This window comes from Papio anubis, chromosome 9 (assembly GCF_008728515.1).
Source record: "Papio anubis isolate 15944 chromosome 9, Panubis1.0, whole genome shotgun sequence".
Taxonomy (NCBI): domain Eukaryota; kingdom Metazoa; phylum Chordata; class Mammalia; order Primates; family Cercopithecidae; genus Papio; species Papio anubis.
The window spans coordinates 100,321,290-100,338,576 of record NC_044984.1 but is presented as its reverse complement, the minus strand read 5'-3'; the positions used below and the strand labels follow the sequence as shown (position 1 = coordinate 100,338,576).

Here is a 17,287-nt window from a genome sequence, read left to right as displayed (position 1 = left end):
GTGGTATCCAGTGAAGCACACGTTCAACCCACGGCCCAGCTATCTCTGGGATTTGGTTTACAAGCCCTGGCATCACATTTTATTTCTATAAATGTCGAGAGGAAAGAGAGATTGAAGAGGGAGGCGTGAGGAGGAAGGAGAGACGCACACACCGAGGCCCATTTACTCCCATGAAGAGGAGCAGATGTTTCTCACGTTACATTTTCCACTTCCGGAATGGCTGCAACACGGGTGTATCATCCCTGGCACCCCCAGGGCTCGAGGTGGGGGGTCTGACCAGAAGCCCGAGGTGAGCCAGCAGTCCTCCCCAACTCGGCTCTGGTCACGAACGGGCCCCCGAGGAGCCCACGTGCTGTTTACATTCCCTTCCAGGGATCCACTGGGAAGGAGCGTTCTGATTGCCAGACACCCTTATGTTGGCTCCAGAAGCCTTTACTTGGATGCCATCCCGGCTGACCCCAGCCCATCCCAGGCCTGACCCCGTGCCCAAGGCAGCCTTTCAAACCTTCCATCCTCACCCTCTTTACCCCGCTGCCCACGAAACAGCATCTTTGCTCAGCTGCCCTTTGAACTTGCTTCATTCCCACACAGATTCTCACTGGCGGCCCTGGATGCTCAGTGAGACCCTCCTAAGTCGTCGTGTGCACACACAGGGCTACAGACTAAACACTGAGTCACTACTCACTTGCTGCTCTCCCCGAAGCTCTGGTTTCAGAGGGAGGACCTGAGGGCTTTAATGAGAGAAATAGTTTCCCCCTTTTCTTGCTGGGTGGTTTTAAGGTGCGGCAGCAGCAAGATTGCTGGGAAAGTTGTGGGTGGGCCAAGGGCCAAGTACAACGAGGTATCACTGGGTCAGCATTTGGTTTGAGTGCCTACCCTGGCCCCTCCCTCCCCCTCCACCTCCAGACTCCCACCCCACTCCCGCCAGGAAGAGTGGCTTGTAACATTACCACCACCCTATGCTTAACAAAAGAATTGGCAGTCATGCCGGCTGATCCTCTCCACAGCCCTGTAGGGGAAGCGAGAAGAGGTTCTCCCATTCTGCAGATGAAGAAATGAAATGCCAAGGGGACAGAAGACTAGTAACTGAGCTCTGGCTAAGACAGCACTGGAGATTGGTCTTGGAGCCGGGTCTCCCAGCCCAATGCTGTCATCCCTGCAGGCGGCTGCAGGAAACAGCTGGATTGTTTAATGAGAAAAGAGGGACTGGGGAATTTGATGTTGGATTCTTAAGAAACTGGCCTCCCACAGTGAAATGATCAAGGTGCGGCTCATAGGCCAACTAGCCATTTGTTCAGTGGCTGCGCTGATCCAAACACGGCAGTTTTCCATAGGCAGAGAAGGGTGCAGCCAGATCTGTGGGCTCTTAAGAACTTGACCAAGTAGCCGGGAGCCTGAATATTTCTTTAGCTTGCTAAGCAGGGACTGACTTATCCTGAGCAGTCTGTGGACTCAAATGCTTCGTGTGGTTGTCTGAAGATTTGGGTTTGTCCATTCCTGAATGGGAGGGCAGTCTGGTCATTTTGTGTCTTAGAGAGACAGTTTAAGGGTCATGACCAGTCACTGTGAGGGCATTTCCAAGAACAGTTCATCAGGGGAATCCACATTGAAGTTGAGGAACTGTAAATCCTATTTCTTTCAAGTGTCAATATTTCATATCACCCTGTTTCTGTTTTGTCTGTTCCTTGTTGACAGCTCTATTGATGGATAGAAGGGGGTTGTGGTGAGGGAGTAAGGGGTGTCTGGCATGAGTGTCAGGTGTATGATGTCAGCAATAGGGCGGGTTGTAGAACCTTTTATTGAGATGGGTCAGGAGGATATTTGATGGTGGTGCTCTGGGTCAATCATGACATTACTTTGGAACATGTTTAGTTGGAAGAAGTTGGAGTGAAGAGGAAGATGAGAGAAGCAGTTTATATTTTAGCATGCCATAGATTTCTGGCACCTCTTTAAAACATAAAACCCCAAAGCTGGAGGATTCTCTTCCATCCTAACATTTCAAATCTTAGGAAAGCATCCAGTTAATACCACTGACCCTCCAACTTACCTCCCAACTCAGTCTGTCTCATAAAGCCATTTCACAGGGAGAAGTTAATAAAGGGAGGCTCTGATTGAAGTTCCTCTCAGAGCAATATTCTTGTATATTTCCCCCCATGACCTGCACATCCATAGAAATGGAACTGAAACAAAAGTTTCACAAATCTATGTTTACCCTTATTGCCCACAATAAATTCTGCTGTATTCTATTCCACTGCATTTTATGTCACTTACAAAACGTACTGGTTGACCCATTAATAGCATAATCTGAAAAACTCTGCCAGAGAAATCTTTGTAAATGGTCTTGTAAAATGGATGTACTTTTAGTCTTATGGCCCAAACCCTACAGACGATATCAGTAATAGCCAGGTGCTGTTGTCTACCCAACAGGGAGCAGGAGGATGGCCAGGAGCAAGATTTCAAAACCTCAAACAGATTATTACCAAAAAAATGACTACACAATAAAGATCCACGAGGCAACATGGCAGAATATCAGAAGAGAAATGAGATAACCAGTTTAGCTTCATTGTTCTGCCCCCTGGCCTTTGTTCATGCTGTTCCTTTCTCCTGAAACACTTCCCAGCTGCTCCATCCAAAGTCGGCCAGTCTCTCAAGGCTCACCTCTTCCAGGAAGTCTTCCCTGACTGACCTTCCCTCCTCAGGCCTTTTAAAAAATGCTTGACCCTACCACTCGTTTGACATGTCGTCATGCCTGGCTAGTTGAGTCTGAACCCTTTAATGTTATAGTTTGTAGTTGATCTCTTTTAGAGAGCTTGCCTGGCTTTATACACTACCTGGAAGCTGTGTTTGTGAAGTAGTCTTCTGCCCCCTGGTCCCGGCTGAGTGAACTAGGAGTGGGCACCTGACCAAAACTGGACCAATCACAGTCTTTCCCTGGGAACCTGGAACTGGGAAAGAACAGAAGAGAGTGAGGATGTGAAAGAGAGAGAGAGAGAAAGAAAGAGAAGAAAAGGAGAAGGAGAGGAAGAGGAAGAAGGAGGAGGAGGAGGAGAAGAAGAAGAAGAAGAAGAAGAAGAAGACAAGAAGAAGAAGAAGAAGAAGAAGGAGGAGGAGGAGGAGGAGGAGAAGGAGGAGAAGAAGGAGAAGAAGGAGAAGAAGGAGAAGAAGGAGAAGGAGAAGAAGGAGAAGAAGGAGAAGGAGGAGAAGGAGGAGAAGGAGAAGGAGGAGAAGAAGGAGAAGAAGGAGAAGAAAAAGGAGAAAGAGAGAGAGAGAGAGAACTTTGCCTGTTTTCCTAAGGACTTTCTTATTCTCAGTTCTAGAATGATCTGAAGTCCCTGCACTCTTGCTCTTGGGCCCTGTATCTTTAGAATCGATTCCTGGAATCATCAGGGTATGACTATTTCTAGTGTCCCATTCCCTCAAAGTGCATTCGTTTGAAGGTACAGTCACCTCAGCCTACACTAACTGGAGTTGGTGCTGTTACCTCCAATTGCACCTTTATATGGTGCCTGTAGCTTACGAAGAAATCTCATACACATCAGCTCATTCTTTTTCCAAGTGAATTATTTTCCCCTGAGAACTCCTCCTCTTTATTTGTGCCCCCATGAGCTCCCTGTTATCTAAACCAGAGACTGGGGAGTTAGTCTCAACACTCACTTCTCTATTCTTCATGAATTCACTTATTCATTCCTTAAAAACTGAGTGCCTCCCATGGACCAAATGCTGTGCTAGTAGCTGGGTATAGTGCAGTGAATGAATAGTCTTGTCTTCTTTGAATTTGCACTGTAGCTCAATAAACACCCACAAATTCAGTCACAGGTTTGATAAGTATGGTAAAGGAAAGAAACAGACTCTCTAAGAGAGAAACATGGGGGGTGGATATGGGGCAGGGTCACCTTGATTTGGGTGCTCCAGGAAGGCCTCTCAGAGGAAACAGTATTTGAGCTGAGGTTTCAAGGGTCTGAAGGAGCCAGTTAATGAAGGGATTTCAGTAGCAAGTGTTGAAGGAAGTCGGTTTATATTTTAGGATGATCACTCTAAAACGTTTGTGGAGGATGGATTGTAAGGGACAAAAATGGAAGAATGGAGACTAGTTGAGAGGCTCTTACAGTTGTCTAGACAAGTGTTGACGGTGGCTTTCATGAGGAATAGTGGGGGCAAATGGAAATGGGCAGATTGGGGAAATATTTTGGGGGTACACATCAATGGAATTTGGCAATAAATTGAATGTGGTAGAGAGAAGGGGCTGTGGTAAGGGAGAGAGAGGTGTTTGGCATGAGCACCAGGTGTATGATATCAGCAAAAGGGCAAGTTGGGGAACCATTTATTGAGATGGGGAAGAGAAGGTCAAGAGGATATTTGATGGTGGTTCTCTGGGTCAATCATGACATGACTTTGGAACATGTTTAGTTGGAAGTGTCTGTGAACATTCCAAAAGACTATTTCAGCTTCATGGGCATGTGCAGGGCCCTGGGCTCAGAAGCTCCCTACACTTGGTTTAATGCTTCACTGCTGCTGCTATCTTGAAATTATTGATAATTTAATCTTTGAATTCACATTTGGTAAGTGAAGTTTGGTTGGACAATGATACGTGTGTGAGCAGAAGACATACCTAATTTGCCTGTCTGCCGTTACTTGCCACCCCATTTGCATATAGTATTTGTGATGTACCCTGAGCACAAATTCTGGGAGACTCGTGAGGCATGAGTTCAGTGAGGCTCAAGTGAGTATAAAGTAAGTGTGTTATGTCTGTGGTGGATAACTGGGGACACTGACAACCCCAAGGGCCATGCTTTCTGTTCAAACCAGAGCTTGCTTTGAACAAGAAAAAGAAGGCAATGGTGTTCTAGAAAACATAAACACCAAGGAAACTTCTCATATCCTTTCTTATGCTGAAAATGAAGAAACAGAGGGAAATCCATAGTTACTTTTCCGTTCATTCCTTGTTTACTCATCCCTAAGCTGAAGGTGGAGAGTATTGGTAGAATGTGTGTATATTAAGAAATGAGACTGAGTGCAGTGGCTCATGCCTATAATCCCAGCACTTTGGGAGGGATAAAAAAAAATTAGCAATTAGTCTGGCATGGTGGTATGTGCCTGTAGTCCCAGCTACTCAGCAGACTGAGGCATGAGAATTGCTGGAGCCCTGGAGGTAGAGGTAGCAGTGAGCCAAGATCTCACCTTTGCACTCCAGCCTGGGTGGCAGAGTGAGACTGTCTTAAAAAAAAAAAAAAAAAAGGTAGTTATTTTTATTTCACTTTTTTTGTACTTGTATTTATTGTGTATATGTATTTTTTTTTTTGTATTTTTAGTAGAGACGGGATTTTGCCATGTTGGCCAGGCTAGTCTCAAACAGTTGGCCTCAAGTGATCTACTCACCTCAGCCTCTCAAAGTGCTGGGATTACAGGTGTGAGCCACCACGCCTAACCCTATGTTACTTTTGTGCACCATTTCTGTTGTTTTGGTATGAATGAAATGTGCATGTAAGAGCTAGGAAATAAGAATTGCCTAATTGTATAATTTTGGGGATTCAGCATGTGAGTTAAATGCTCTTGATATTTGCACTTAAAACTGTCAGTGCACAATATAAAGGTGAATGGTAAAATGTATGCTAATGATGTAAAATTTTAACTTTACTGAGAATGACATTAAATAGCAAATAAAAAGTATCATGAAAATTTCCAAGAGAGACTGTGGAAGGAAAAGCTTTATATTTTAGTATCTCTAGTGGCTCTTTCCTTGTGTTTTTTGAACAAAGAGTTCCACATTTTCATTTTGCACTGGGTTCTTCAGATTATGGAGCTGGCCCTGGGTAGTTGGTCAAGGAAATGGTTCAGCAGTTCTGTTGTGTCTGCCAATTAAATATCTGTTCTGTCTGTCCTCTGAGTCTTATTAGCCTGAATTACTTTGGTCTTTGAATGGTCTTGCTTTCTTTCATATCATTTAATTCTACCACTCAGTGAAGCCCCTTCCAAGTCCCCCATTCTTTAGGGAGGGTTCAAATGTCCCCCAAAAAGAAAAAAGCAGTACAGAGAGACATCCAGGGAATATCTTAAGAGGGAGAACTACTATAGGACCAAGGAGAGACAAGAGACACAGGGGACAGGGAAGAGGAGGGCCCATGGGGGACACTTCCTGGAGACCTAGAGGTTATGTCCAAAGCCCAAGAAATGAGACCTTGTCCTTTGTGTAGTGAGAGGAGACAAGTCCCAGTCAACATCTGGTTTTGAGGAAGAACAACCCACAAAATGCTACCTTCCTAGAAAAATGATAAGGTCAATTTTCTCTCCACATTGTCTTCTCAAAAGGTAAGCAGAGACATTCTCTACAGAGTTGTGCCACCCAGTGTCCATGTGAGGGGCTCATGTCAAGACTTTGGGACCTTAGTACAATGTCTGGCTTCTCCTGAACCCATCCTACTCTAGGACTGGTCAGCAGCCCAACCCCTGTGAACGCCACCATCTCCCCTGTGACCGTCACCATCTTCCCCCAGACTACAACTGTCAGCCATGTAGTGCCAAAGGGCAAAGGAAAATCCCTCTGCGAGCCTCCCAGAGTGTAAACGACACTGTGGAGGCAGAAGTAGCATCAATGTAGGAGTCTCTGTGAGGGCCGTGCCAGTCCCCAGTTCTGGGACCTGGAGAAAGATTACATTTCCCAGCCTCCTTTGCAGTTGTAGTGTGGCCATGTGACTGGATTCTGGCCAGTGGAATGTGGGTAGGAGTGATCTAATGATGTAGATAAGTCTAATGATGTCTGATGCTCTGAGTGGAAAGTCAGACTTATGCAATGTTGCGTAAGCTCACCAGGCAGTTATCTTATAAATGCTTCCTTGGGAGATGTCAGGGGAGATGGCTGTGGAGAGAGATACATCTAGCAGGGGCAAGATGGACATTTCACAGCACCCTTCTTAAGGACAGATAAGATATTTGTGGTAAATGGTTACAGTAATGGCCTCAAATGAATCCCTCCTTTTGGTATCTGTGCCCTTGTGTGGTCCCCTCCCGCATTGACTTGGGACTTGGCTGTGTGACTTGCTTTGGCCAATGTGATGTCAACAATCATAACACACTCAGAGGCTGGGGAAGTGCTTTTCCCTGGGGTTTACTGTCATGGAACACAGGCTTCCCAGCCATCCCAGCTGAGCCCAGTGCACAGCAACCAGGTAACTGCGCTGTGTGAGCGAGCCCTGGTGAAAGCAGCAGCAGAACCACCTGGCCAGCCCACAGAGCTGGGGAAAATAAAATTGTTTGAAACCACTAAGCTCTGGGACAGTAGATCACTGCTACAATATCTTATTCATGTTTGTTTCCCTAGAGCCAACTATGCTGCCTAGCACATAATCTGCCCTCAACACATTTTCGCTGAGATAAACTTTATCATCCCAACAACCCTATCAGATAAATATTACTATCAGTTTCTATTTATTTTTAATTACAGGAGCCACAGAAACTCTTACTCATCTCAAGCCTGTGTGCTGAGGGGAACCACCTGATTATCCACATTCTTGCAGAGGATGTAATCAAGGCCCAGGGAGATGCCACAACTTACATAAGGTCACCACAGCAGACTTTTTTTTTTTTTTTTTTTGGACAGGGGCTTCCTTTTTTTCCCAGTAGGGATGAGGGTCTCACTATGCTGCCCAGGCTGGTCTCAAACTCCTGGGCTGAAGCAATCCTCCTGCCTTGGCCTCCCAAAGGGCTGGGATTGTAGGCATTAGCCACCACACCCAACCAACCACAGCAGATTTTGATCACCTAAATTATGCATCCCTCCTCTTTTCTTGGGGGTGGGGAAAGGACAGAGTCTCACTCTGTCGCCCAGGCTGGAGTGCAGTGGCATGATCTTGGCTGAATGCAGCCTCCACCTCCTGGATTCAAGTGATCCTCCTGCCTCAGTCTTTCTAGTACCTGAAATTACAGGCACCTGCCACCACACCTGGCTAATTTTTGTATTTTTAGTAGAGATGCAGTTTTACCATGTTGGCCAGGCTGGTCATGAACTGTACCTCCTCTTATCTTCAGTATTTATTGAGTGCTTACACTGTGCCAACCACTAAGCACTTTATGTATATTGTAGCACTTTTTTTCCTTACAAAAACCACACGAAGTGGGCACTATTATCATCTCATTTTAGAGTTGGGCAAACTGATGACCAAGAAGGATTTGTGCCTGGCCACCTAGAGTTGAGCAGTAATCCCGGGTCTGTCCAACTCTTTACTTTTCTGCTCTTCACTTGATGGGATGTCACAGGCACATGAGGCTTAGGTTCTAAAATCAGCACATGGAGCAACATTCACACACGATGGAAAGTATCCTTGAAAATCTCATAAGTCTCCTTTAAAGTGCATATCATTTTATTTAGTAATAGATATGTAAAAATGCGTAATATATTTCAGGGCTGTATCACGTTGAAAAAATGGTTTTCAACACAAGAATCACACTGTGGCATAGCCTGGCTGAATGCTCACAAATTCCATTTGTTTTCTTCTGGGACTCTCAGAAAGATTTCCCTTCCTTTTGCAGTTAAACTGTGGCTGGATGACTGGGCTCTGGCCAATGGAATATGGATAGGAATGACCAAAGTCACTTCTAGACTTGTCCTTAACTACTTCTGTGATCCTATGGCAAATTATGACCCACTGCCTGTTTTTGTAGATAAAGTTTTTCTTGGAACGTTGTCACACTCATTGATTTACATACGGCCTATGGCAGAGTGAGTAGTTGTGACAGTGATGGCATGAATTACCAAGCCTAAATTATTTGCTACAAGATTGTCAACCCCTCCTCCAGTCCTCTTGTGGTGGATGCTTTGATGGTCACCTGGGTCTCCCTTTAGTGATGAAAAAGTTATTTCCTCATTTGTAGGGAGTGCTGCTGGAAGATGGTCCTCTTCCGCATCCAGTGACTTATCAACATAAAGGTTTAACGGCATCATCACCTTGCTCTAACTCAGGACAACTATGAAAGGCCACCTTGCTCTATAGTTCCCAGAGAGCTAGCAGAAACCATTTTGGGGGATTGCATGGCAACTCAACCTTTCCCTCTACCCAGTTTTGCATCCTTATCTCCCTTCCACAGGCATTAATCCCCAACTAACTCCCTAATGAATGTCCTGCACTCTGACCGCCATCTCAGAGTCTGCTTCTGGGGAATCCGACCAGCGGCAGCTCTCATTCCCTTCCAGGGTGTTCAGTAGGGCAGTGTCACAGATGGAAGATCTTGGGTCCTCTGATTACTGCTCAGAGCACAGCCACCAAGAAGAGCCTCTGGATTCACTTCACAATGTAAGAGTGGGCAGACTATCCACTTTTATTGTGTTATGCCACTTAGATTTTGGCATTGTTTGTTCCAACAGCTAGTTCTACTTATTTTGATAAACACAGTCATGTGGGGGATAACAATGCCTGGGTCAACAACAAACTGCATGTGTGATGATGGTCCCATGAGATTATAATACTGTATTTTTGCAGTACCTTTTCTGTTTAACTATGTTTAGATACACAAATACTTCCCATTGTGTACAATTGCCTACAACATTTGGTACAGTCACATGCTACACAGATTTGCAGCCTGGAAGCAATAGGCTAGACCATACAGCCTAGGTATGTAGTAGGCTCTACCGTCTAGGTTTGTGTAAGTGCACTCTGTGATATATGCACGGTGATCAATGTGCCAAATACCACATTTCTGAGAATGTATCCCCATCGTTAAACAACACGATGGTATACTCAGCCAGGCAAGCTGCTAATGCAGTGAGAGGCCTGCAGGAACCGAGACTTACCATGGGAACCACAGATTCACACACACCATCTCATACTCTAGCATCTGCCCTGTGAGTGGAACGGAAGGTCAGGTCACTCAGGCCATGACCATTATATTGTTCTTTTTCAGTCTATTTTTTTCTCTCTCTCTCAGCACATGGAGCAGAATTCTCTTGTCAATTGTAGGCATGATGTGATTGCACCTCTATCCCTCTTTGGGCCCTGACCATCAAAGCATCTTTGAACAACTTGCATTCAGCTAATAGGTAAAGAATGTAGTGTGTGGACGGCTGAGAGGAGGATAAGTGGGGCATCAAATCAAGCCCAGATGTCAGTCTCCCTAACCCCAGCTGTTGGTTGGGACAGAACTCAGAGGAAGAGCTCCCAGTGGGGGTTCCCAGGAGCTGAACAACCCCACTGCTGGCTGCCTGCTGGGCATGGCTGCACTTGTGTCAGCCCCAGTGTAAGAGCATCTGCAGAGGCAGCTGAAGCCCAGCAAGGTCTTTTGTCCCCCCTCCCCTGAAGTCATCCTAGGACACAGGTGTGCATCCCTCATGGACGACCGACTGAAGATGAATCAGCTTCCCTGAAAGACGTGCCCCACAGCAGTGTGTCAGCTGAAACTCATCTGAAGGAGCCTGGTTCCCTCCCTGACCACAGCTAATGAAAATGTGTGGCTCGCCTGGAGAAGAATCTGTGTTATTCTTTAAAGGAACAATGCTAACCACAGATGTACAGCATCTGGCATGTGGTAGATGTTTCCCTGAGTGAGAGGAACAGCAACTGGACCAGCCAGTTCATGAGATACCTTTGGGTCTAGGCATGTATTTTCCTACTTTCAGCTCTGGATTTTACTTCTCAAAAGTTCAGGGGAAGTCCAAATGCCTCTTCCTATCACATATTTTCATAATATGCTCCCTGGCCTCTTATCTTCTATGACTCTCAATGTAAATGCTTGAGAAAAAGACCCATATCCCTGTCCCTTTCTCTGTCTGTTCCGCCATTTCTCTTTTTTATGAGTCAATCTGTTAGGACTCTTTCCACTGCAAATGAAAGAAACCCAATTTGGACTGGCTTTAAGCAAAAAGCAAAACCCCAAAAAGAAATCCCCAAATTACAGTTATTGAGTAATGTAACTTAAAATCCAGGACCATTTGACATCAAAGTCAGGTATCGCTGGATTCAAATGATTTTCCTAGGACCTGGTTTTGTCTGTTTCTCCATGTCTAGACAAGGTTTCTTTCTTTATTGGCTTCAGTTTCAGGCAGGCACTGGATGATCTGTCCCTGGCTGCTTCAGGCTACCAGGTTAGCAACTTGATAGAAAGAGATTGCTTCTTCTGCAATAGTCGTGGAGATGGGACTGCTTAGGCCATCTTGGGACACAAACATGTTCATCCGTGAGCTAATCACAGTAGTCAAGGGGATGAGATTCCCAAGATTTTCCACGCCTGGGTCTCCTGCTCACCCTTAGGGCCAGGCAATAGAATCTTTCCCCAAAGGACTTCGGGATCCTATTATGAGAATGAGGGTGAATGGATGTGGGACAAGAAGAATCAACAGATATAATTCGTAGCCTGCTTCTCAAGGTCAAGTTTATTCTTAGGCCTTTCTATAACTCCGACCTTCCCATGGAGGTTTTCCTGGTGACCACAGTCCATGTCCCCCTCTTTGTTCACTGTAGCACTTCATATTGAACGTAGGCTTGTACATCCCTCCTCTGCCTTGCTGGTTGTGTCTGGAGGGCCTTCCTGGGCAGTACAGGACATGGAGTGGGTTGTGGGTAGAATGTGAAAGGCAAAAGTCACCTTGTATTTCCTTTCTTCTTTTGAAACACAGTGAAATAAAATGGAAACAAGAAAGCTTTGAATTGGGAAAAAAAAATCAACAGTTAACAGGCAGTTTAGGGTAGGGAAGAAATGAGCCTTGGTGGCAAGGACTGGTGGGCGATACTGCATGTGTATGACTGCTTCTCCACTTCAAGCTCCCCAGTAGCTGCCTCTACCTTCAGGTAGAATGCCAAGGTTTGCATACTTTGGGGCCAACTGGGTGCTTATTTGGTCTGTGCAAATGACTGAGCATTTGGTGGCCGGTGCTTTCTGCCTTATATTTCTCTCACATGACGCTGTGTGGCTGGCACTTTGCTGAGTGCCTAATAATTACTCAACAAGTTTTTGTTGAGGGAAATCATGTTGTGCCTGCCAGCGCTCAAGCTGGCAGTCAAGAGGTCTGGGTTGTAATCAAGCCTCTTGACCTTGACCAGGCTTAGTAGCTGTGCAGAAAAGCACTGAGCAGAATAACAGCTATTTTTATCTAGTGTTTCTAGATCACAGTACTTACATTCCGGTTCACTTGCTGTGACCCTGTGACATAACCTAAATGCTGCAGGGTAAGGCTCTCAAGGTCAAATCTAAAGAAAAATCTGGTATAATCAAAATGTCCCTGGGACCTCCTATAAATCATCCACAAAGTAGAATTTAAAAAGTTTTGGGATTATAGCCAAATGCAGTATACTTGTAAATTCTGTGGGATGGATATAGTAACACATTGCATATTATTTAGTGAGAGCATATATTCTGCAGTGCAATATTAAAGTATACCTTTATGGGTTCAGTCCAAGATTCTTACAAACAGGAAGTTAGAGAAGAGCAATCCCACATTTCTGGCTTTGGTATTACTCTGGGGCACAGATGCGTGGAGTGAATTATCAAGCAACATCTTCTGTACTCATTAATTCATTATTTTAAATTGTTATTTTTCTTTCTGTCTCTTTGCTTTTTACTGAATGCAAATGAGTGGATTTATGTAAATTAACTGTGCAATGAATTTCCCTAGTCTTATTCAATTAAAAATGTTGATTATAGATTTGGAAGGTGCCAGGCACTGGGCTGGGTGCGGGGACTTCAGCAATGAATAGAACGGGCGTGGCTTCTGGCCTAATGAAACTTAATAGTCTTTTCAAATTGTTTTACAAATGAAGAAACTGAAATTTGGTAGAGGTGACTGCCAAATATTACACAGCCATTGAAGAGCAGGGCTGGAATTTGAATCCAGATCTTCTGACATTAACTCTGAACTTTTCCCAACTACCCTCTGCTGGCTTCCATGGTAAGTCAAGTCACTTCCAAAGTCAAGGCCAGAGGCCTGGAGTTCATTACTAAAGAAAAAGGCCGCTGGGACTGGCCATTTGCCTTGGCACTGGGATTTGGAATTGCGTTCATATTTGCTGTTGAATCGTTCCCTTCAGTAATGGGATAGGTTGGAATGGAATGGTAACGAGAGCCCTATTTGCTCCAGAGGGCCCACTCCCTGTCCTGCCCACCAGCCATAGTGGTTGACCACCCTCTTTAAGCCCCCTATCGATTACAAAGAGTCAATTTCTTTCTGATGCAAGTGACTGAGCCCAGGGCAGAGCCATGGCCCCTCAAATTACTGCCTTCCAGACTAAATATGTCAGGCAGCCTTCCCGAGGGTCCTTGTCAAGGACAAAGAGACTGGTTCCGGGCTTGCATCTCCCTGGTTTGGTATTTGATGTGTGTACATTCCTTCCTCATGTGTACCCGCAAATGACCCAAGAACCAGGGTGCCCCCCTCTCCAAAGAGCCCCAGCTCGCTGTGAGCCTCTCAGGCCCCATCCTTGGAGGAGGAGGCTGCCAGCAAGACCCATCCAGAGCTTGTGGTTTGCCCTGGCCCTCAATGTGCTGACCCAGCCCACCACAGGGTGGTGGCGCCAGGCCTGGGCTCCTCCTTAACTGGGCAGAACCATCTGGATGAGTTAAAGAATCATCTTCATCTTGAAAACAGTGGCAACTCCTGTCCTGTGACCCCGAGCCAGGGCAGATCTTGCATCGTCTGCTCTGTTTCATTAAGGACAAGTTTTCAAGGAGCAGATACTTGAGTTAGAATTGATTCCTTTCTATTGCTCCTGTCGGAAAGACAGAAATAAAACATTTAACCTAAGGAAAGTTGGCTTCTCACACAGACTTGTGGATTTACCCTTTGGAGAAATGTCACTAATGGCATTTTAATCATGCTTTATGTGACTGGAGACCAATAATGAGAAGAACTTCTTATTTACCAAAGCAACTGCTAGCCCCTTAATGATGGGCTAAGTATCAGCTACTGGCAGGATATGTAGTGGGGAAGTGCTGTGTAATTACCAGGCAAATTCATCATTATTTCTGTCTTATAAACCAGAATATGTGTTAAATAATACTTTAGGGCCACTGAAGGTAATTATGGAGCCCCATCTCTGTAAGAACATGTAATTATCTTACGGTTGCCCTGTGTTTACTGAGCAAATCTATGCAATTATTATTTAAAGCCCAAATCCTGCCCTCAGAGCCACAAAAGTGCACCCGAGGGCAGGTCTGCCGCATGTGCACCCGGTCACGAAGGACTGGGGCCTCCACTTCCTAAATTTCAGCTCTGCCTTCATCCCTGGACTCAAAAAGCCACAACTGAGGCTTTATGAAGTGGGTTGTTTCTGTTTTTGCCTCTCCCTGCCCCAATCCATCCCAGCCCCTGCTCTGGCCTCCCAGTTTTGAGTACTTAATAGATCCATGGGTCCTCACCACTGGGCATGCTTAGACCTCAGCATCTGGTGACAGTGGGTTCAGCTCAACAGTTCAAGCCTTTTTCAAGGCTCACCTCGTGTCAGGAATGGGGCTGGGCTCTGAAGACAAGGAACTGAATAGGCCATGGCCCCTGCTTTAGAGCGCCCAGGTGGGAGGGGCAGACAGGTGTAAGGCATGGTAGGTTTGGCATGGCAGAGACTGCATAGGGTCAAAGTCAAGAGCATGGCCTCTGGAGCCATATTGCCTGGGCTTCAGATTCACATCTGCAAAATGGAGTTATCAAAGGGCTTTCATCACAGACCATTGTGTGTTATATTCGGCCAGTGCTTAAAATGGTCAGTGCTTAGAACTCAGCTGATGCAAGTGGCTGAACCAGGGCAGTTAGAGCCATGGGCCCTTAAATTACTGCCTTCAGGACTAAATATGTCAGGCAGCTTTCCTGAGGGCCCTTGTCAAAGACAAGGGGCTGATGATTCTGGGCTTGCCTCTCCCTAGTTCAGTATCTGATGTGTGTGGCACAGTCAGCTTATGTACTACACAGTTTGCTGTTATTATAATGTGGTAAACATGGGTAGAAATGCCCGTCCAAACTGTTCAGCACTCAAAGGCCACCATGAGATAAAACCTTCCCTGCTCCTACCCAAGAGAAGCCTTTTCTTTCTGCTCCGAGCTGACTGAGCACCTCATCCCAGAAGTCTCTTAGGCTGTTAGTCTTTTCTAGCAGGCACTGTGTTAACTGATGTTGATCTCTGACCTCCCTATGGAGCTGTTTGAGTTCTGGGTCTGAGCTTTATTCCTTTTTATGTCCCTAACACCAAGCCTAGGGCCAGAGGCGCAGTAGGCACTCATGACATGTTTGTTGAATGAATAACAGTCACTCCATAAACACTCGTTAAAAAAAGGGATCCCTTCGAAGGCCTATTTGACCACGTGGCCAAGGCAATGAGCCAAGACCACAGATTTTACGTTGTTTTCACTGATGTGGGTACATGTGGGGGGAATTGGGTTTTGAAAGGCTTGCAGAAGAGATTTCTTTACCGCTCAGATGGGTGAACAAAAAGATAAGTAATTAAAAACAAAGAAAGGCCCTAAGCGGTAGGCTTCTTTCTGCTCACTTGGTATTGATGGGTTGACATTTGACCATGCGGCTGGGTCTCTGAGCAGGACCCCAGATTCTTTTTTCCAGCAGCCCCAGGCCTGAGCTGGCCCTGGTGAGCTGTGGAGCTGAAAGCAGTGTTGTTAACGGCTTTTGTACAGGAGGTCTTCCAGCTGGTCCCGGGTCATCACGCTTCACTGTTTGTATGTGTGTTCTTAAGCTGGGGCCCTTAGTATTAGCAAAAGATTAGATTTTTCTTTCTTCATCACCAACTGTTCCTCTCCCACCCGCTTCCCCCACGTCTTCCATCCTTTTCATTCCTGCAGTCTCAGAATCTCTCTTGGTGAGTGTTAATGAGGCTGAACACAGGCTGGGAGGTCAATGCCCTATGCCTCTTCTGGAAGGCGTCCTCTCTCTGGTAGATTCTCAAATTTGATAATAGAAACAATAACTAAATAGATACATTTACCATTTGAAATAACTTTCCCACACCTTATATCTTTTAGTCTGACCAAGAAGACTATGTGGCAGGCATTTCTATTTGTCCCATTTTATAGTTAAGAAATGTAAGGCTCAGGGTGGTAAGTAATCTGTACATTACACAACCAGGGGATGCTAGAAGAGCATTTTCTACCTTCTAACTCTATGTTCTTTCTACTACACCACACTGCCTGTGATGCTCTGAAAGACACAGAAAAGCCTACCTATTAGCTATTAGGCTAAGGACATTTTAAATGAAATGTAGTTCCAGTTATAAGCACACATTGTCATGGCATTTTAGAACTTTCTGACTGATAGCATCTGTTCATTTCTTGGGTTTGACAGTAGGCTACATGAGGGTGAGCTGGAGGTCAGTTAGAAGCACATTAACACAAAAGCTAAATGTCCACAAAGTGATTCACCCAACTCCAGTCCATTCCATTCAACCAAAGAACATTCCGAGGCTAGTATGTGCTCAGCTGGACTGAATCATATCCAATGAGTGCTTCAGAAAATATTGCCAAGGAACTGAGAAAGAAATGAGGATGGAAGTAGGCATAGAAGGAGGGTCAATATTGGCATACGGGATAAAGTTGTGTCTTGATCAACTAGTAAGAAACTCAAACTTACAGAGCCCTGTGTTTATGTAAACTGTGATGTGGATAATAATGACAACCATATGCAAATAAAAATGAGCATTTATTAAGTGCTTACTCTATGTCAGGACCTAAGAGTTTTGCGTATATAAGAGTTTTGCGATTATAACTCATAATCGGCATGCTGGCCCTATCTTGTAGATACTTTTTTTATTCCTTTAATGAATGATGAAATAAAGGCTCAGAGAAGTTAAATTGAATACCCAGCTAGTATGCATTGGAACACAGGGGATTTGGCTCCAGAGCTCAATTTCTTAAACACTGTCTGTCTGATAGTTTGGAATAAGCGTGAGTGGTTCACATGAAGTAAAGTCTGCTGTATGCTAGACTCATTCATTTTACATTGCTCATTCATGTGCTGTTGCTTTAAATGTATGTTGCCCAGAGATAAGCGGGGGGCCTCATGATCTTTGATGTATTTACATGGCATCAAAATCAATGAAACACAGCTTAACAACCAACAATTCTTTTCTTTCCTTTTTTTTTTTTTGAGATGGAGTCTTGCTCTGTGGCCCGGGCTGGAATGCAATGGTGTGATCTCGGCTCACTGCAACCTCCACCTCCCGGGTTCAAGCAATTCTCCTGCCTTAGCCTCCTGAGTAGCTGGGATTACAGGGGCCCACCACGCCCGGCTAATGTTTGTAGTTTTAGTAGAGACTGGGTTTCGCCACGTTGGTCAGGCTGGTCTCAAACTCCTGACCTCAGGTGATCCACCCAC

General features: G+C 45.3%; 1 long non-coding RNA gene across 2 annotated transcripts; it reads left to right on the top strand.

The window, feature by feature from the left end:
* Nucleotides 1-5,348: 5,348 nt before the first annotated feature.
* Nucleotides 5,349-17,025, top strand: LOC103876035. 2 transcript variants are annotated; one of them, XR_635089.4, is made up of 5 exons: nt 5,349-7,163; nt 7,439-7,554; nt 9,079-9,284; nt 9,916-10,027; nt 10,287-17,025. It is a non-coding gene; the product is annotated as an uncharacterized LOC103876035 (long non-coding RNA). The 2 variants fall into 2 exon arrangements; XR_002515827.2 differs by having other exon boundaries at nt 9,079-10,027.
* Nucleotides 17,026-17,287: the final 262 nt, after the last annotated feature.